At 38.5% G+C, this 22,894-nt stretch overlaps 1 protein-coding gene across 2 annotated transcripts in view; it reads right to left on the reverse strand.

Annotated features, from left to right (window-relative positions):
- The window catches only part of LOC129731313 (glucose dehydrogenase [FAD, quinone]), a 108,231-nt gene extending 85,337 nt beyond the window's left edge, over window positions 1–22,894 (reverse strand). For both annotated transcript variants that reach the window (XM_055691192.1, XM_055691191.1), the window contains exon 1: window positions 22,134–22,894. The gene's annotated coding sequence lies outside the window, so the exon portion shown is untranslated. The remainder of the gene's footprint in view (window positions 1–22,133) is intronic.

A 22,894-nucleotide genomic window follows, 5' to 3' on the forward strand; every position in this document is an offset into this window, starting at 1 on the left:
TTCTGGAACTGTCATACCTGGGACTTACCCGGTCTACCTTTTGTACCCCTGCAGAAAAAATTGTATACTTACACGCTTACCTATTTACACGTTAAAACAAGATACGTCTACTCTAACTAGTTCAATACTTGTGAATTTATTAAGCATGATATTAAAAGGTTTTCATAATCGATTTTGATACAATATAGTTTTTGAACAAAGATCATTCATATACCGCCATACAAACATGAAAACTTTTAATGAACCATCAGACAAAGGAGTAGCATTATTATATTATCAACATGTTGACCATTTCAGATCCAGCTATGAACAAGGCGGTTCTACGATTTTTACATCGTACTTTCACTTTTGGATGCTGATTCAATTTTGTTTTGATCTAAATTCAGATTATAATATTTACAGCTCGTCGAGAAAATATTATTAAGATGTCTTTTGTTGTTTAATATAAATATTAATAATAATACTTTATTCCATTTCATTCCAATTCCAATTTGTTGTATTTCAACACAATATAATGACCTTTTTTATTCGTAATTTTCTTATTTAACATACATGTTCTCTAAAAAGGTAATAACATCCAGCAATGGCAGAGTATCAACTTTCTTCTTCATATGAGCTAATATTTTATATCACATTTTATAACTTATTTTTTTAGAGCGAAACGTCTGTGAAAGCGCTGCAGTGTTATTGTAATAACTCATTCCAATTCATGTTTTCAGTCGCAGTAAGGAGCACAACAACAACTATTGATAGGTCATAAATATATCTCAAAAAGTTCATAGAGAGCAGTCATCGAGATCTTCTTTGCATCCCCTAGCATATCTTGTTGTATTTTTTAATTCATTTTTATTTATCTCACATTTTATGTACATGATCATATCCATATTGTTTGGATGACTTTATACGGTGAATGGTTGCGCTGCCATGTTGTACTTAATTGAAATAATAACTTATTTCAATTCATGTTTTTTTTTCTGCCGCAGAAAGCTGCTCAATAACAACTATTGATATATCGTGAATCATTCTAATATAAGTTCATCTATTTTATTTTAGCACAACATAGCGAACATTTCCCATTTGTTTTTCCTCGTTAAAAATTTGAATATTTCAGCTATGGGAGGCAATCAACTGAGATCTTCTTTACATACCCCAATACTTCTTAGTGTATTCAATAATTCATCTTTACTATTCTCACATTATATATACATGATCATATCTATATTGTTACATTAATCATTTGAATCATGGTCATATCACTTATCAAAGTGAATCCTGATCAAAAACCCACCCCACTAACAAAAACACCCTTCCGTGGTCTTTGTAGGGATGCAGAGGTATACTCGGTCTCTAATAAAGCAAAGACTACATACTAACATTCCTTCCTTATTGTTGGTTTCGTGCGGCACAGGCACGACTAGAAATTCATAGTTCCAAGAAAAGCGGGATTGGAAAATTAGCGTTTAAAATTACCTTTATTACGTCCAACAAAACTATAAGCAAGTTAAAAACTCTTTTTTACAATCTCTGAAGCAAGTTTTTGATTTGAATTCCAAAGACATATCACTCACATTTTTTTTTGTGAACTTCGGAACAAGTTCTTGTTGAATAAAACTTAACCGTATTTGGCATCGTTTGACATTATTATTTCAAAATTAAAAAAAAAAAAATTGAGTTGTGCTCGTGTTGCACGAAACCGACGATATCCCCATCTGACTGTAAGGACGTGGCCGGCGCCGTTATTGGTCTATAGAAAAATCGGGTCATTGAATGATGCACAGTGAGAAGGAATTACCACTCCCAGTTTTTCTTTCAGTTGATTCATTGTGCATCTTGAGTGGCTTGGACCCATCACGGAGTAGCAACCATTGATATGTACAGTCAGAACTAAGCTAAGCTAAGCTAAGCTTTTTACGCGGTAGAGTATTGCGCGTAAAACTTGAAAATTGTTGTTCATCTCAAATTATGAATAACTCAGGAGGCCCGCAGGGTAGCAATATGGGCCCTCTACTTTTTACATTGTTTTTCAATGACGTGACCTTGCTGTAAGGTGTTGGTGTAAAACTGGTACATGCTAACGACCTGAAACTATACCTCGAAATACGTACTGTTGAGGATTGGCGTCGTTTGTAGAAGCTTTTCGACATATTTGTTGAACTCGTGAAAGTAGATCAGATCAACGACCTTGGAGTTTTATTGGATTCGAAACTCTCTTTTAATTTGCATCGTTCGAACATCACTGCTAAAGCAACACGTCAGCTGGGCTTACTGTTTGAAAGCTTTATATTGTTCGTTGGTACGACCTCTACTTGAAAACACAAGCATGATCTGGTGCGCTAATCAACTAGTATGGACCATTCATATCGTTCGTGTGCAGAAAAGGTTCATTCGTTTTGCATTGAGAAATCTACCTTGACCGATTAATTTGCCTCTGTATCCGGATCGCTATCGTCTACTTGGACTCGACACTCTTGATCGACGCAGGAAAATTGAGCAAGCACTTTTTCTAGCAAAAATTATCAATGGTGAAATCGACTCCCCGAGAATTTTGTCGCTGCTAAACTTTTGAATTTGGGTTGAATTAAGATTGGAATTGAACCGGTTTGAATTGTACTTCGATTGGATTCGGTTTTTATTTGGATAGGGTTTTGGATTTGGATTGGATTTGAATTTGGATTGGATTTGGATTTGGATTGAATTTGGATTAAGATTTGATCGAATTTGGGTTGGATTTGAACTAATTTCGGAATGGATTTGAATGGTTTCCGTTTCAATTAAGGTTGAATTATTGGGTTTGCTTAGGATTTGGATTAGACTTGAATTTGGATTGAATCTAGAATGGATATGGATTGGAATTAGGTCGGATTTGGATTGGAAATGAATTGGAAATGGATTGGGAATGGATTGAAAGTGATCGGATGTGGTTTGGATTTGGATTTGATTTGGATTGGATTTGGTTTGGATTTGCATTAAAATTGGATTGAATTTGAATTGGATTGGATTGGATTTGAAATGGATTGAGAATGGATTGGAATAGGATCGGATTTGGATTTAGATTGGATTTGGATTGGAATTTGACTGGTTTTGGATTAGTTCAGTTTTAATTTGGATTGGGTTTGGTTTGGATTTGGACTGATTTTGGATTTGATTCGGCTTCAATTAAATTGAATTAGGATTGGGTTTGGTTTGAATTTGGATAGGATTTGGTTTGAAATAAGATTGGTTATGGATTGGAATTGGATCGGATTCGGATGGGATTTGGACTGGTTTTGGATTGGATTTTTTTTTATTCTCGCTTATTTTCCGTCGGTCTAGTTCCGCCACTGTTGTTGTGTCAATCAGCGACGCCCGGGAGGCGACTCCACCCAGGACCCTATTTTACGACCCGTTGATTAACGGACCGGCGCCAACGGCTTTACTTCCTCATGCGATGGAAGGCGTGATCCCATAGATTTTTCGCCACAGAAAATCTCCCGGTGTCGGCAAGGATTGAATATAGACCAGTTGGGTTGGTTGTGAGTGGATCACGCCACCCCACAACCATCGACACCTATGTCGGCGTTGGGATTGATTTTCGATTTGGATTGGATTTGGATTTGATCTGGATTGGATTTGGATTGGATTTGGATTGGATTTGGATTGGATTTGGATTGAATTTGGATTGGATTGGATTCGGATTGGATTTGGATTGGATTTGGATTGGATTTGGACTGGATTTGGATTGGATTTGGATTGGATTTGGATTGGATTTGGATTGGATTTGGATTGGATTTGGATTGGACTTGGATTTGGATTGGATTTGGATTGGATTTGAATTAGATTTGGATTGGATTTGGATTGGATTTGAATTGGATTTGGATTGGATTTGGATTGGATTTGGATTGGATTTGGATTGGATTTGAATTGGATTTGGATTGGGTTTGGATTGGATTTGCATTGGATTGGATTTGGATTGGATTTGGATTGGATTTGGATTGGATTCGGATTGGATTTGGATTGGATTTGGATTGGATTTGGATTGGATTTGGATTGGATTTGGTTTGGATTTGAATTGGATTTGGATTGGATGTGGATTGGATTAGGATTGGATTTGGATTGGATTTGGATTGGATTTGGATTGGATTTGGATTGGATTTGGATTGGATTTGGATTGGATTTGGATTGGATTTGGATTGGATTTGGATTGGATTGGATTGGATTGGATTTGGATTGGATTTGGTTTGGATTTGGATTGGATTTGGATTGGATTTGGATTTGATTTGGATTGGATTTGGATTGGATTTGGATTGAATTGGATTGGATTGGATTGGATTGGATTGGATTGGATTGGATTGGATTTGGATTTGGATTTGGTTTGGATTTGGATTGGATTTGGATTGGATTTGGATTGGATTTGGATTGGATTTGGATTGGATTTGGATTGGATTTGGATTGGATTTGGATTGGATTTGGATTGGATTTGGATTGGATTTGGATTGGATTTGGATTGGATTTGGATTGGATTTGGATTGGATTTGGATTGTAATTCGACTGGTTTTGGATTAGTTCAGTTTCAATTTGGATTGGATTTGGATTGGGTTGAATTTTGATTGGATTTGGATTGGATTTGGTTGAGATTCGGATTTGAATTGTATTTCTTTGGTTTTTGATTGAATTTTGGATTGAACTTGGATTATTAAGTAGTATTTGTGGCCCCTAGCCTCTTGGTTTATAACTCCTATCCTTACAACCCAGTGATATCGACTGATGTACCTTAGGATAACCAATCAAGGTGAAAGAGGAGTTTTTTCGGGAGCCAATTCAAACGTTTGATATCCAAGTTTAGAGTGCATGGAAAGAGCGTCTGTTCCTCATGTTAAGAGCGGTTGAGTCTGAGTGCAGTCTGGTCTCTAAGTACAAAATCCAAGAATCCTGGTGGTGCTCGCATCTTGAATCAATGGTACAACATTGGTCCTTTTGCGAGTAGGTTCATAGGTTATACCACAAAAGATGAAAATAATGGTCGCAGTGGTCTAAATCTCAAAAAAAAAGTAGGTTTGGTTGCGGGCCTAGTAAGACTGTTCTTGGAAAAACAACCTGGCATAAAAACGAGAACACAGAATTCGGCACGGAACAATCGGAGTGGATCCAGGCGATGAAAACGGACTAACTATTAGAATCTTGAAACATGGAACTGCCGATCTCTCAATTTCATAGGAGGAACGGACCGAATACTTACTTACCTTATCTATCAGACGGCGGCATGTGTAGCTTTTTCTGTATCTAAGAGACGACGCCATTGTACTCGATCCATGGCTGCTCGTCGACAGTCTTGCAGGCTGCGTAGGCTGCGAAGATGTCCTTCCAGTTTGTCGATCCATCGTGCACGTGCGCACCACAACGCCGCCTTCCTGTTGGGTCGTTATTCAGGACTATTTTGACATCCTTACGACATGCTCAGTTCACAGTAACCTCCTAACTATAGCCTTACGGACTACAGTGGGTTCCCCCAGCAACCGCTGCAACTCGTGGTTCATTTGTTGTCTCCCAGTTCCGTTTTCCATCTGCACCCCACCGTAGATTGTACGCAGCACTTTCCGTTCGAAAACCTCAAGGGCACGCTGATCCAGTAACAAGGTCCATTTTGCGTAGCCGTAGAAAACTACCGATCCAATAAGTGTTTTATAGATGGTCAACTTTGAGAAGCGACGAATTTTGTTCGATTGAAGTGATCGCAGTCTTTTTATCTCTCTGCTAGTGTCGTTGTCGGCGTAGTAACTTCAAATATACAAACTCATCCATCACCTCGATTTCGTCAATGTCAATTAGAATCCGACGGAAGGCAAACAGAGTCTTCCCTCGAAACTCTACTTCTCATGTTTTTTGTCTTCGACGTGTTTATGACTAGTTCGACCTTTTTGGCCTCTGCACTAAGATTGCTGTACGTTCCAGTCAACGTCTCATAGTTGCGTGCCATAATGTTAATGTCGTCAAGTAACTGGCCGGACTGAGGAACGTACTACTCTATCTATACTACTCTATCGTCTATCTTCGCTCTTTAAAAAAAATAATAATTCGTAATGACTCCAGAGCGTCCCCGAAACTCGCACTGTACACAGGGTGGGGAATCGTTATATGTAAAAAACGAAACTTGATAGTAGAAAGCCAGAACCAAGTTTTTATTGTTCTATTTAGGGCCCCAAATAATCCTGAATTTATTGGAAGTCGATTGGTTTTGTCTCCGCTTGGCGCATTGCATTTTAAATTTATATGGAGATTTGTATGGAAAAACCAACTTTTTCGCATTTTCCATTCTAAAGAGCTCAAAATGGCTCAAATCATAGGTTTCATGACTTCTAATGGTAGGTTTTTTGATGCCTAACAACTTGGCCGAAGACACTAAAGAGATAGGGTGTATTTTGCTTTGAAGCGCTTGAAGTCTCGAAAGTAAAATCAAAAATAATGGAACATGCTCTAAGTTGTCAAGCAATCTCCTGCAAGCTCTTCATTGTGCATTCTGCCCCAATTTTAGTTTTGATTGTTTTTAGGTAAAAGTTGACGAAAGTTAGTGGAATAATTTGAAATACTCATAGTATTATAAACTCCAAAAGTGTAAAGGTTAGGGGAACCCTAGTTTTTTATATTATTTACAAGTCAGTTAATCATAAAAGCTTAAATAAAATTCATGAATAATTACATGTTGGACAGAGCCACAGCCAATTGCACAGTTTTTTGAGTATTTTAGTCATTATGGCACACTTTTTTATATGAGAACTGTAGAGAAGCTGGGTTTTTTATAAGAAAAGCGAAGAATATCGTCATGAAAAGCCACATGTGTAAGTATTTTGGGGAATTAATAGCATGGGCCATCTTACCCAACTGGTGCGTCTTGTACGGTTCTCCCCTAATGGGTGGACGTCTCCGTCATTCTCCATGCATCATATTTAGAAGTTATCTGCGGCCTTGAACGTCTGCCCATATTCAAAATACTTGAGAAAAATATGACTACTCCTGCACCGAGCGGTTGAAAGTGAGACTGGTATGCGATTATTTTGCTACTCGATGGCCTCAATAATCGCATATCAGTCTCTTCCTTGTTTTTCATTGTAATTTTCACGATAAAGGCAATCCTCCAATGTAGAAGTTACGATTGAGGTCTATTTCATTACATTATGACGAAAAAATTAGAATAACCCACCCCAAACAAGTGAAATACGCAAAACAAGAAAAATATCTTCAAGCGCTGTTTTCTCAACTCGATGATTTTCCAGATGGGACTGATATGCGATTATAGGCAGTATAGCTCTTCTTAGGGACATTCTAGCTCTTCAGTGTCTTCTGCAAAGATGTTAGGCATCTATACTATACTTTAACATAATGTAGTGCATTATTAGAGCATTATTGAGCTCTCTAGAAAGGTAAATGCAAAAAGTATGTTTTCCCATATAAATTTTCATACAAATTTGAAATGCAATGCGCCAAGCGGAGACAAAACCAATCGACTTCAGGTAAGTTTAGGGTTGTTTGGGCCCCTAAGAGGAACCAAAAAAACTTGGTTCTGGAAAATCGATCATTTTTCCCCACGTCAGTACACATCCTTCTGTCCATCGTTGCTCTGATCAATCAAGTAAGTTTGTCCGGAAACCCGTGTTTGTGCATAATTTGCCATAGCTGAACTCAATCGATTGTGTCAAACGCTGCTTTGAAGTCGATGAATGAATGGCGCGTGGTTACGTTGTACTCGCGGAATTTCTGGAGTACTTGCCGCAGTTTAATGATTTTGGCCGTGGTGACACGGGCTCCCATGAATCCCGCCTGGTATTGCCCCACGAATTCCTTTGCAAAAGTTGATAGGCGGCGGCATAAACGTTGGTGAAGTACCTTCAGGACAGCGCTTAGCTGCTCTGTCCAGCAGTGCAGGCACTTCACGTTTGCGCGGCAAAAGATTCCCTTCCAGATCGTGCCACATATCGGCTTGTGGTAGTCTCGTAGTCTCTGCGCGAACTGTTCAGTTTCTCGTAGAACCTACGGGTGTTGCTAACACAGTACAAGTATTCCATCGCTTCGTGATCTCGTTCCTCCTGTATGTCGTATCGTATGTGTCTCCAGCTATCTTTAAGAGACTCTGCACTAAGCTGCTCTTCCGTTGATAGTACCGCTTCCAGCTGCTACGCGTATCCCTGGGTACCTATAGGATCCTGTGTCCTACTCGCATTTGCTCGAAGTTGCGCTACCTGAAGAAAACGAGCTGATTGCCCCTTTCAAGAACTGTTGGAGCACCGTAAAACAGCCATCAACAGCGTAGCGAAGAACATTCGGCGTAGAGTTTTGGAAGGTGTTGAATGAGAGGGACGCTGCGCGGGTACTAATCGTGCGTCAAGCTACCCGTCAGAACATAAAGCGATACGGACAGAAAATGAAACAGTTAGACCATAGGAAGAAGCGCCGCCAGGAAGAGGAGGATTTCGAAGAGCCAGAGCCGCCGAATCACACTCATGAGATACGAAAATTCCATTGGAAACTCAACGCATCCCGCATCCCGTATGTGCTTAGATAATGTAGATGTATTTTGACAAACGATCTTGAGGTGACCGAAAGAAGCTAGCAGCACTTTGGCGCACAGAAAGAGACGGTGAAGGAAATAACATCGTCGAAGCTGCAGAGGATGGAGATTTTCCGCCCCAACGAAAAGTGAAGTTAGGGACCGGCTGAAGAACTTCAAATCGGCCGGGAAAGTTGGTTTGTCAATATTTGGGATGCCGAATAGCAGCCGGAGGAGTCGAAGAATGGAATCTGCTCTATTCACATAAAAAGCGACGATCTGAACTGTGAGACCTGTCGTACAATCACCATCCTGAATGCCGCCCTCATAGCGCTTTCCCAAATCATCTTCCAACGTTTCGTTGAGAGTTATCAAGCTGCCATCGTAGAAAGCCAGTCAACAATGGACCAGATCTTCAATTTGCAGCAGATCCTCCAAAAGTGCCGTGAGTGCAAATCCGCTATGTATCATTTATTCATCGTTTTCAAAGCCGCATGTGATACAATATAACCGACCGGAAAGAGCTAAGAAAGATTATGGACAAGAACCGTGAGATTCGAAGGCGCATTTTCGAAGAAAGTCGTGCCTACTGCGGGCTCCATAAGCATCTGTGGTCAAATAGATTTAGCCCTTATCCGTAGTGTTCCCTGAATAAACCGTCCTTAACATCGGTTATCTTTCACGGGCACGAAATTGGATTATATCTTGTTGTAAACAATTTATCCCGTAAAACGTAAATCTAGTAATATATCTCGCACCTCTTCTTAACGTTACTGAGCATTTGTAACGTGCATTCATTCTGAAGCATCAAAAATCCTTCAAATAAATGTGTTTTCTTAACAAAAATTGGAAGAAAGCTTTTGAAAAAACAGTAAATAATAAGTAGAAAGTGTCTTCGAGGCTGCAGCTCTTCGGTTATTGTTTGTCTGATTTTGTTTGGAGATTTGTGATACTACCGATATGGTACGATATGATAAACTGACGTGGCGTAATTAAACATTTTGAATCTCTTTCACAGAAATAAATACCCGGAAACGGTATTTAACCTCTACGGGAAACGTCAACATTTCGTATACGGTTAACGCAAGTATGGTGAGTCGTATTATTTTGGAATTATATTTGCGACACAGCATTCCACCTTTTGCGTTGAGCAGGTTTCGCGCAATTCCTTTCTCAGTTTCGAAAGTTTCTTCAGCAGGAGTCACTCACTAGGCTTGATAATTCCAGCGAATCTTTACGCTTCCCAACTTTTTCGCTTCGATTGGAATCAGTCGGCCGCTAAGCGGCGTTTCTCTTTATGACCGTATTGGCGCTATCGGTCGACAAAATCATGCGTCGATTATACTGTTTAGTATAGCTTTAGCTAGCAAAGTTTAAGATGGAAGGATTAGGTACTTGATTATGATTTTGTCTCGATGCACAGTTTTTTCGACTAGTGTCATTTTAAACTAAGGCTCGATAGCGAGCAGGAATATTAATCATGCCAGTAGCTTTCTGATTTTACGATAATGTAAAATTAAAGCCTAATTTTTCTTTGAATCAGAATCTAGCTGATTAACAAATTCAAAGAACAATTCCATCATGGATGTTTTATACGCTATATAGTTCTAGTTTAAACTTATACATACGCAAAATGATATCAGGCTGCTAACTTGGTCCTTAACTTTATTACAGTAGCTTTAGGTCTAATAGGAGAAGATATTCGGTTTAATGTTACAACCAAGCTCTTACACGAATGATAGTCCCTACCCTGGCAAGTGATATACGGTTGACTTGGCATTTTATGGCAAAACTTATCTGACATGATAAAACTTTTCGAGCGACAGCAAATAGCAAGAAGTAGGTATAAGAGACTGCTGTTGAATGCGTTGTGCTGGCGGGGTTCGGTACATTCCGCATCTAGTAAATTTTCTTTGCATAGAAACATGTTCCTACTGGCTCCTGGGTATTTGGAAATTGAGCATGAAGAAAGGATACTGCCGTTCGTTTGCCACACTCTCTAGTGAGGTGACGAAGTGATATAGTTTGTTCTTAGTTGTTTATATTACACTGTGTAAACCTAGCTTCAACGAGATTATCATTGTTGGCTTTACGGAGATAAAGATAGGTTCGGTTGGTTGGTTTAAATTTAAAGTGTAAATGCTCATCATCATAATCACGGCTGACGAGAGATCGGAAGATATGTGCAAAAGCTGACTAGCGTATTATCATTATGTTCAGCACACAGATTGCAATAGATAATCGGAACAGAAGACAAAAGACAATTAACAGGAATGACGATGTTCGTTTGTGTTTGATACTCTTTGAGGAAAGGGACAGAAAAAAAATGTGGCCTTCATGCCTGCCTAATTACACCTGTGCCAGTAGACTATAAAATCACTATTTTCACTTTTTTTACTCAAGATATATTCTGAAAACAAAACGACAAAAACTCCCACGAACACCGAAAAGGCTTTCTTTTCTGTGAGACATTGTCGTCCGTAAAGTCGTTTTGCATAATTTCAGCGTCTTGCTCTTTTTTTCACTTTTTTCTTTTTAATTTTTTGAGACGAATCTTCAAACTCGCTGCCGCCAGAAGGTGAAGAAAACAGGAAAAGTATCATAAATCTGCGATGGTTTCAAGCGGTTGCTGCAATGCTCCACTTGGCTGGGTACATTTCCTCGCCCCGTACCCGAACCGGGGCACAGCGTGCGCGGCGGTACACGATGTGGAATGAATCGTTAAAATCTTGACGATTTGTTTCGAAGTTTGGAAGTTCGTTCTCACCGACCGACACAGCCGCCTGCGGCACGCGATTATTTCGCCGTCGATTATTGCATTTGGTTTCCCAGAGCTTTGTTTGATTTGTACTTGATATAACAATTAAATAATTATTTTCGAATTTACTGCCTAGCCATAATCATTTTGGACGAAAGCTTACCTCTCGTTGGTTGGTTAAACAAGCTGAATGCGGATGACTTGGGCGAATTTTCGTAGTTGGAGAGCTATAGCTTTTCTGTTTTTGTAATTTATAGTGTCTTAGTTATCATTTTAGCCATTAAGCTATATAAATTACTAAATAACACTGATAAGCAGATTCAGTACTTTTTTGCTTGTAAGATGTATATTTTGGACAAGGGTGTTTAAAAAAACTTTCGAGACTTTTAATTGCAGAGAAAAACAAAATATTCAAGACCGTTTCGTCGAGTTTTACAGTACGGAGTGCGTACGATATTTCTGGACAAAATATTCATGCTGCTAAACAATCTTCAAAAGGCACTCCTCTAATAAAGCTCTTGAAGGATTTGTTTCGAACAGTGACAACGCTTGATCGATTTGAAAGTTATCAATATTATATATTTGAAACATAGTTTGGTATTATTCATTTATTTTGTTCTTGACAACTCAAGTTATTCGCTCACGAAAACTGCTACAAGGTCGACTCATCTCTGAGATTTAAACTTCAGTGAAGCGATTGTAGAATGTGTTGTGTGTCAAAGCTCGTAAGTGACCATACTGTGCTCTCGGATAACTCTGGAACATTTTTAGACTATTTTTGTGTTTTATAAGCATTTTTCTTATGAGTTTATGAGGTCTTTTCAATTCAAATGCTGTTGATCTCTCTACGTTTACAAGACAAACAATTCCATTAACGCTTGCCTTGGCGCAAAAAATGGACAGCCGAGAAAAGAATACTCTCTATCGACTACAAATTCAAGCGAAAGCTTGTCCACAATTCTCGTATATTTTTTTCAGGTGTCGCGTAACTCGACCCTAAAAGAATTTGGAAAATTAAAAAAAAATATGTTTACAACATTTATTTAACAATATGTTTACAACAGTTTTATTCTCTAAAATCAATCTTAATTATTTTTCAGAAGAGTCGAACGTGTTTGTTTATGTACAATTTGAAATGAAAAACTGTACAAATGTTCTAAATCGTTTGAATCGATCCTTCGTAACCACCTGCTGTTTCACACAAAAAACAGCATTTCTACTGTGACAACTAACTTGAAACATCTCGGTTTGTCACTTACATGTCGAAAATGGAAAACAGGTTGATGCTGCATATACGGACTTGAAAGCTGCATTCGACGATATTGACCATCGAATTGCCAAATTCTCAAGAATGAGTGTCTCTGAAAGCCTGTTCCAATAATACCTTTGCGATAAAAATCTGATCGTAAAACTTGGATCCTATACAACCCAATGGTCTATAAACTTATCCGGTGTTCCTCCAAGGAAGCAACCTTGGACCACTTCAATTTGTAATGTATTTCAATGATGTCGCAGCCCGTCTAGGAGTTGATTGTAAGCTGTTCTATGCAGATGATTCAAACATTTTTGTGGTCGTTAAAGAGTTTTCTGACTGTCAAAAGCAACAAGAATTGTTGAATATTTTCTAGGATTGGTCTAGAAGAACAATCCTATTGATTATAATCAGGGAAGAAAACATGACATCATGTAATAAATGCGCGAGTATTTCATTTTATCGTGTTAGCAATACTATAAGGGCTACTTACACAATTGGATGCACACTTTTCGTGTCAACGAAATTGACAATCTTACCGGATTGACGAACCGAGCCAATATTAAACAAATCAAATCAAAAATTCGATTGGTGATAACTTTATTCTATGCAGGATACGGGAAAGCATGCTTGTCATACTCCTCAGTATGTAGGAAGGGCGGAGAAAAAATTCACCACGCACTTCCCTTTCAGTATGTGCCCGCGTGTAGCAAGTGCTTTCCCCACACTGCTTCTTCTCTGAATCACTCTACAGAGAAAACGCAGAAGTACACCACAGTGTCCACTGGCGAGTAGTCCGGAAAGTGAACAAAAAACCTATCGGGCAAAGGTGTAGTTCTCGTGTTGCTACACCGCGAAAACGAATTCGACCAGAGTGAACACGACCGGCACGAGCAACGCAGTCTATTTTTTTCTCCCAATCTCTTTTCCTCTTCTGCCATGCTCAAGAAACAGACAGTGAAACGCACCGCAGATAGCTCTGCTGTGTAATTATTGTGCGTGATGTCCTTACGTGTGAGAAAGTATACCATAGTTCATAGTTCAGTAGATAAAAATCGTCTGTTGCTCTCTTCTAGTATGTGCGTTGATTTGCTCTTCAGTGTGACGGCAGTTTTTCGCAGTGCAAGATGTTCTCCTGCACTCTAGAGATTTTCTGAGTAGAAAAGACAAGCGTGCGGGAAAGGGTCTATTTTGTCCTTTTTCACTTAAGTTTGCCTGTTTTTGGGTATATAACCCATTTCCCCTACCCTGCACAGAATGAAACCATCACCAATCGATTTGTTTACCAATTTTACTTAAGAAAAGTTATATTGCTGGACTAACACCAGCGGTGATTAATTAGTGAAATCTGAGGTTCCGGGGTTTTCACTATCTAATCGCCGCACATAGGAGTATTGGAGCCAAAAAGCTGGCCAAAAGTCCAAGTCGCTCTATTTTGGTAGTAATTGGAAAGATTTACATCAAAAACGGGTTATTTTCGTATAATCAACACAAAAAAGGTGACATCTATTTAAAACGTCACCCAATATATGAAATATTTCTTTAAATTCGCTTGCTACATTTTTCTAGTGTCTTTTTACACATGATATAAAACAAAGATTTAGAAATTTCCATATAAATCTTTATTCAATAAAATGTCAATAAAATAAAAAAGAGGAACCAGGAGGAAGATTTTTCTTTTTGTATATTTTCAGAAGGCTTTGACCTTTCTGTCAATGAATAAAGCTTCGACGGGACTTGCCCGGAAGGTTACTAAATCATAAAATTAATTCCACAATATTATGGATTTTTCGCGGTTGGTTTTCTTAATCACTTACTTCGTAAATAATCCTTGATTATTTTATGCATTCAACGTTTTAAATATTGCAAAACATTTTACTTATCTAGTAGATTATGTCGTGTGAAAGAGAAAAATTATTTGACATAATTTTTCAATTTTATACGCCACCCGAGCAATAGCACGTATTTTTCAAACTGATCAATTTACTGTGAAATAACCTTGAAATATAACAGTTTGGTTTATGTGATAAGACACCAATGGGTTTTGGGATAGCATGAGGGTATGTTTCAACTGAAATTAATTAAAAATAATGGGAATCGTGTATTTTGCATGTCGGACTTTTGGCCAACTTTTTGGGTCGAATATTCCTATGTGCGCCGCTAGGCTGCTAACCTAGAATATAGCATTTCTTAGATAAAAATGGTCAACAAAACGATTGGTGATAGGTTCATTCTGTGCAGGGCACAGTAAAGTGTTTGGCCTCTTTAAATCCTATATTTGCGTTTTTGGAAATACAGACCTTTTTAAGTTACCTGTACAGGATTAGAAATACCTTATTTCAGGTTGTCAGCAGCGATTAATAAGTGTCAATTCGGGTTTTTCTTTCGACGTAGAACTACGTTTTACTTTAGCCTACCACATAGGGATGTAAATTAAAAATCTATGAATGGAAAGGGGACGAAATCTGTCCCTTTTTAAATGCACATAAATCGGTTTGTTCGGCATCCGCACAAATGCGGAAAATTGTTGTTTAATTATGCAAACTATTGTACTATTGAAAATTACCAACCTATAGCTGGCTTTCCCCAAAAAAGGTCGACAAAACAGTACTCATTGGGCTATAAAAGAACCTGCTTCTGGCCAAACTAATTACATTTTCGGGTAGATGGTGGGACGGGCGTACGGTCCTATATTAGTAGTTGCGTAGCGGAGTTTGGCAGTATCAGCTGGCTTTCCGAATTTGCTTTCGGCTTCAACAAATCACTTGCCAGTTAGCCACATATCTCAGCAGCGGAGTGATAGCAGCAAATATTTTGATTTGCCGGTTGAGAGCTTCGGCCTTGTTCCTCGTGATGAAGCTTTGCCTTATTTTGGCAACAACTTTGCTTTTAAAGTGAAATAGTAGCTAAACTGAGAGAGTTAGATGCTTGATTTTAAAGAACAACTTGTAGAGCAGATTTCAATGTTTAATTTAGTTAACAACAAAACCCATGTTTATCACACATTTCAAAGAGAAAATTGCAATTTAGTTCTCAAAAAACAAAACGTGAATAATTCTGCAGTAGTTGAATTCTGGCTTTATGGGTCCTCTAAAGGATTTTTAATGAGCTCCCTAACACCAGTGTTTTTAGACTCGTTCGTAAGCAGCATGAAACACCTCATGTGAGGTTCTCGTTGCTGCCGCTATCACACAGCGGAGAATTCTCCATCCAAGCTATTTCTCGATTTCTTTCTTGCTCGCATTTGCTCCCGAAATCATATGCACACACTCCTGTCTACTCTCCTCGTGTGTACTTTTGTGTACATAGTCTTCAACTCGCGAGAACGACCAGCCGAAGACAATTGTTTCAAGATGCTTTGCGATGGTTGCAGAGGGACAAAAAATAATAGAATATCGGACTACTTCGGCAGCGGTTTGCTTCGGTTGGTTGTGCATTAGACTGCTGAAAAAAAACTTACCAAAGCAGTCCGATATCCTACACGTTGCCCCACTGTCGGCTCTCGGTGAATAAAGCAAAACCGGGAAGAAAGTATTTTCGTTTTAAAGCACAGTTTTTCAAGCACTCCTCCTAGTCGAGCAATTTCAGTCGAGTACTCCTACTCGCAAGCAGGAAACCGGCGTATTCTTTCCCAGTCGCTGAATAGCAATACAAAAGAGTTTTTGTGTGTCGGTGCGCGCTTGTTGCTACTCAGGGGAATGCATGAAAAGAAAAGAGTTGAGAAGCGTTGCATATGTCTCATTCTCAAGCAGGAAGGAGGAGAAATGTTTTGCTTCTCGCTCGCTTTGCAACGCTGCCTAACACCCTGTATAAACTCTCCCAGCTGGTCTCAAGGCGCGATGATGGCCTAACAAGCCAGTTGTCGTAGGTTCGAGTCTCGGCTCGGAAGAGGCTGTTAGTGTCAGTAGGATCGTAACACTAGCCCCGCAATTGTCCTGTATACTAAACTGTTTTCTGTGCAGTCTTTGTATAATAAAACAATACGATTCGGAATGTGGCACCCCAAGGCGAAAACGTGATGAATCAAGCTGAGACAATTTGTAAACAAATCGTGTTGACACCTTAGTGATTCTATTGGTGAGTCATATACTTATACTCTCATTTCATTCAAAGTAAATGGCCGTTAAAGCGCAAATTACGGAAATGCTCTAAGTGAAACAACGTGCCGTGATTTGTTGCATCGTTTCAAAGACCAAAATCCTCCGAAGACGCTGAACTGGAGGAATTGCTCGATGAGGATCCATGCCAGACGAGTTAATACACAGGAGCTGGAATCGAACACAGACACCATTTTAAATTCGAAGATGGTGACATCCGGTTTCTGAAAAACAGCTGATAATATGGGTGTTTCTAAAACCAGAAAGACTCAGGGACCAGAAATTGTCTCCAAATGCCATTTTAAAATCCAAGATGGCGTGAATTCGTAGATGATCACTTAAAAAAAAACAACGGAAATAACTGAAATGCACCCAATATCTTTCCGGAATAGAGCTGATGTACAAAAGTTAAAAGTCGAGGATGTTGTCATTCGATGAAACCAATAATTTCAAACGATATAAATAAATCGTAAGAAATAAATGAATTTGAAATGTTTAAAAATACTAAATTGAACAATAAAATAGGCAGGACGAAGTTTGCCATGTCAGCTAGTTAACGTTGCATATTCAATTAAAGGAAGCCGCGTACCGATAGCTCGCTTCAGAAGTACAATTTTGAGAAACTATGTATCACAAACTTGTAGTCTTTAAGCAGCACTACAAGTTTGTCGAAGAAAACAATGCTCTAACTCTTATACCTGAAGTGTGAGAGCCCGTACTGAATGCATTATTCGGCCAATATTCGCGGTGAATATTATGATATTCACCGCGAATATTGGCTGAATGTCCCACTGAATATGGGCTCTCACATTTCAGGCATAAAAGTTAGAGCATTGCTTTTTTCAACAAACTTGTAGCAGTCCTTAAGTAGACTGCAGGTTTCTAGTACATCATGTTTCAAAATTGTACTTGTGGAGCGAATTAAATATATATTTTTTTTCATTTCATGCTTTGAATAAAACCTTTGCCAAAATGCATACACACTTTTAGAAAACTACTCCAAAAATTAGTCCAAAATATGTCTGTGAAAAATACTCAGATTGTTAGGCCAAACACGTGTGAAATGTTTCATTCGAATCATACATCGTTGATTAATTTTTTGCGTATTTTTCGACTGTTTGGCGTGATTTTATTCTCTTATTATTTCACAGTTTAAGTTTCAGTTTAACTAACTATTTTTTCCTATAATTATCATTCTACGTTTTGACGTAGGACTACGTCTAACCGCACTATATCGAGATACATTCTGCGGAAACTAAAACCAAGGTGTAACGTCGGAATGAAAGATTTCAAACGATAATACTGATGGAACCACATGATGGATCACAATAATCAATATGTCGTTGGATTGATAAAATGATGGACAATTTTGTGATTCTTCAGTTATCATTACCATTTCATTGTTAAACAGTGAAAATTTCATAAAAGTTTCAAGGTCGAATTTTCACGAACAATGTACCAATCACATGCGAGCACGCCTGGCACAGATTGAGTAGACACCAACTGCCTGCTGTGATTTCCTGTAAAGCAGAGGTGAAAAAAATTTTCACAGAATCTCCCCGTCCCAATAGGTCAACTAATGTTGGCTCGCATGAGACTAGACTATCAAGACATCAAGGAGGTGAAGCTTTTTCGGAAAGTTCGTAACCATCTCCACTGTCACACAGTTTTACATTCTGCTGTTAGAATGTTATCAAAACCGATGTCTTGAAGGAAAACATGCTGGCACAGATAACACTTCTGCACGGAACAATGTATGACTGGACACTCGTCGTCTATCTGTGTAAAATAGTAGAATCGCTAACTGTGTTGTTTGCAAAAACTGAATGTTTGATATATCGCAAGCAAGGTTTTGGCTACCGTCTTCAATCTAGCCTTTGTCTCTGGAAGGTACTTACCCCACGATTCCCCTCAATGAATTTGGAATAACGGAAAATTTCGAGATGTCCCGTACTGTCCTTAAAACTATGATCAATATGTAATCTTTTAAAATAGGTTGGATCAAATTCGGTTTAAATCTTGCGGGATGGCAGGTAAAATAATTTTCATTTTGGTTATGGAAAGGTCAGATATGCAAGTGTTTAAGACAATAGAAAACCAAAAAGCTCCGTACAGATCTTTGAATAGGTAGTTAAACGAGCTGTACTGATGATTATATTTTGCAAGCTCAATGAATTTAGTTCAATATGACAAGCTTATGTAACATCCCGCGGTAGCGGAGAAAAACCAAATTGATTCCATTTTGATATTAAAGTTCCTATGTTGGTATCTTCGTTGTTTTTTGGTATCTTGAAACTGATTTTTTTTCTGTTTACTGATAAAATGTTTAAATTGACCTGAATTAAATGTTAACATGATCATGAAATTCTATGTCAATTTTAAATTTTCGGTGCATATACATTTTCGACTAAAAACTGTTTATCTTCATCGATATTTTTTCCAATAACTTGTAACTGCATCGAATGAACTTGTAACTGTAATTACCGGAACATGGTCCGGTCACATCTCCGGAACCTGTAAATAAAATGGCTCGTTTTTGATAAGGCGTCGCTCACAAATTACGTAACGCATAAAGGCGGGGGAGGGGAGGTGGGTTGAGCTACAGTTACGTAACTGAAAAGTTTGCTCAAAATTGAAAATTTAGAGGGGGGTCGGTTTGTTCAGCGTTACGTAATTTGGGGGGGGGGGAGGGAGGAGTCATATTTTTTTTTCTCTGTGTGGACTCATCACTGCGACCAGAGACATTTTGATCTATTGTGATATTGCCCAGGTGTTTTCTGTATTCCGCACTTCATATTATTGGCAGTATCACTATTGAAGTGAATGATACGCTATTTTTTTTGTTTATATTCGTGCTTGTGTGTGAGAGTTTACCCTTTCATTTCAAGCTTACTGCTCTACTATACCGAGCCTCTTTTCTATCCTACCAATATCGCCAAATTACAATTCCCTGAACTGAGGCTACACCTAACGTTCCTCTCTGGCCAGGTTTATTCTAAGAGGGACTTATTATGTCAAGAGGAAGGAGTCTTATCGAAACCTCGTTCCTCGTGCCAATATCGCCAATTACAATTCCCTGTAGAGGGTAAATATTTCTGAAATCAATTTTATTATAAGAAGGACTTATTTTGTCAAGAGGAAGGAGTCTTCCTCGTTCCTCCTACCAACACCGCGTCACAATCACAATTCCTTGAAGAGGTACTTATGCTTCACCTCTGGTCAGGTTTATTATAAGTAGGACTTATACTTTTGTCAAGAGGAAGGAGTCGTATCGAAACCTCGGTCCTCCAGCCAAGACCGCGTCATAATTACAATTCCCTGAAGAGAACTATTATACGTTACTCAGAACAGTTTTATTTTAAGAGGGACTTTTTTGTTAGGATGAAAGTCAGCAAGGGTACTATAGAATTCAGCTTGAAGGAAGGGTATGTAGTAGAGAGCCTGAGAATGAACCCATGTTAAAGTCCTTGTTAAAACCAAATGGCCTGATTCTACTAAGATTCGAACCCACGACCACTCGCTTATCAAAGCGGACTCTGTAACCTTGCGGCTACGAAGCTTTCTGGGGGAGTCATATAGAACGTTACTTGTTATTACACTGGGGGGAAGGGGGTCGTAAAATAAGATTTTTAGCGTTACGTAATTTGTGTACGACACCTAATGTGTGCCAAAATCGAGCCGTGCCAAGCGTAAAACGAGCTCAAAGCAAACAGAGTCTCAAAAGAAAATATAAAACTATTGTTGTCCTACATCAACTTTACGGTCGTGTCTTGGATACCACCCTCCTACTTTTCTCTTACTATTTTCTTTTGTTAATTTATCAACAAATTAATTTGTTTTGAATTGATTTAAAAAACCGAAAACAATGCATCTGGATTGCTGAGCCAAGTTTTTTGGCTAGAAGAAACCAAATTGGATTAATAGATAACTTGAAATTTAATTGTAATTATTCGATCATAAATTTTAATAGATGTTTTCAAATTAACTTTCGTCTAAAAAAGAGAAAAACATTTTTAATTTCACACAGGGTTTCGTCTTCTGCAGTGGTTTTCTTCGGCTAGTTTTTACATAAGACTGCAGTAGAAAACCTACAGAAAAAAAGCACTACCGCAGACGTTCGATACCCAACATTACCATAAGTTTGACTGATTGTATACTATTCTTTTACTTTCACTTCTAATGAATATGGTTAACCTAGACAAATCATTTTTACGTCAGATGTTTCTAGTGTATTAAAGTACAATTGCAGAGCTTTTATGCCTCAAACTCTCAGAAATAAATTCTATCTTTCTCAAGATATCAAGAGGAACTCCTTAGTTATCATATTTTGAATCAATGAGGTTATGGTTTTTTTCAAAAACATAAAAAATCGTGATAATATTTTGATCGTTAAAAAGCGTTGGTCTTAACATTTTATATCTTTGAGTAAGTTTTTTCAATGCTCTTTTTTGTAATTTTAGTTTTAATTTGTGAAGTTGCTGTTGTGTCAATGATATTAAGCAACAAGTATCGTGGCTGATGTCGTTATTAGTTCAGACAAATCAATGAGTTTTGTCAAACTATAAGGTCACACTCTTTTCAAGCTCTAATCGGTTTTCTTAACTTCGTTATTGATTCGACCTCTGACTAAGTGCAAAAAAGTAGTCGAGATAAGCTGAGTACGGTCTTCAAATATCGAGAATACTATTCATCGCCATACTAAGCAACCGATATCATTTGAGAATTTTTTAAGGACGGATAAAAGTTAGAAAGTCATATAAAATGTTGTTGAATTAATGATGTCATATTTTCCAACAGTACACGTTGATATACAAAACCAGTTCTGAGTTCTTAAATTGGTAGTGGTTGGTTGGTCTTAAATTGGCTGTATAAGTCAGAGAAAGCAGATGATGTCAGCGACCTTTTCTCCATTCTATGACAACCACAATACGAAAAATCACAAGTTCGATTGAATTTGCATTTGATAGAATTTACTGATTTACAGTTGTCAGATTAGCTCATTCAACAGAAAGGAGCAATAGCTTAAGAACCTGTTGGGAATAGGCAGAAATCCGCAAAGTCAAACGCTGTATGGGAAACCTACTTCGTAGAGATTAAAACACAACAACATGACGTGTCAATAAATAAATTACGGCTGTCCAGTTGTTATTATCTCCTAATAGAATTGCGAATAACCCTACTATCAAATGTTTTCAAAATTATATTGCCGTAATGTAAATAGAGATTAGTTCATGCCATATTATATCACCATCCGAAAAAAAAACATAGGAACTAGATTCAAAGTGGTGGAGAACGATTGTGTTGAATAAAATCATTTGAACTGAACAAAACGAAATATTTTCCAAAAACAACCGAAACTTCTATTAAAAACACATCATCTCTGGTTAGCAAAACAATATATAATTAGGATTCCTCACAATAAAACGATCTATCGTACTTAAAATAACACTTCATTAAAAAAAATGACACAAAATTATCGTGTTTTATGGTAATTAAAGTTCCACCTACTTCCTTGGGTTACGCCTCGAGCAGTCGGTTTAATGATGAGAAACCTCTTCACCGTAAAATCTAACTTGAATGTCGGTCTTCCACTTTGCAAAGGTTGCACAATAAGAGCACTGGCAGAAAAAAATCGTAACGACCGAATTGCACTGACCGCAGAAATTGATGGTTCAAACTGTTGCACTCGATCACAGATTCTTCGCTTGTGGGGCACTTGAATCGATTTAGCACTGGTTTCGCGAATACGGCGGTTCGGCGACACTCGCGCTCGAGCAGTTATTTCTCCTTGAGGGCTCCCGTGCGCTGAGCACTCCGATGCCAGGTTAGTCACGCGTGGCCGGAGAACAATCCACCGACAGTTGACCCCGCCGATTTCTGGTTGCTAAGTTCTAGAAGCACCCGGAGACCACGACACAAAAAGTCCGAACTGAACCGTAGGACATCCAGCGAACGAATGATCAAGAATTGCCAAGATCACTCTGACTCTGCCTATGCTCCAAGAAGAGACCGCGACTTTGAGAATAACAACAATAACGAGAGATCACGCCGCCGCGCTGTACTGCCCCGTTCACGACGCTGTAGACCCCGGTATGTTGCCGCCAAATAATAAAGCTGCAAGGGGGTTCCGCGATTCGAAAGGAAATCCCAAGGAAAAACCTGAATCCAAAGCAAAGCGAGAAAAGCTACCACCGACACGATCGAAAGTCTGAGAAAAGCGTCACTGGAAGTACCGCGGGTTCGTTTGCAGATGTGCGGCTTAGATGAGC

The sequence above is a fragment of the Wyeomyia smithii genome, chromosome 3, assembly GCF_029784165.1.
Source record: "Wyeomyia smithii strain HCP4-BCI-WySm-NY-G18 chromosome 3, ASM2978416v1, whole genome shotgun sequence".
In the NCBI taxonomy this organism is placed as follows: Eukaryota; Metazoa; Arthropoda; class Insecta; order Diptera; family Culicidae; genus Wyeomyia; species Wyeomyia smithii.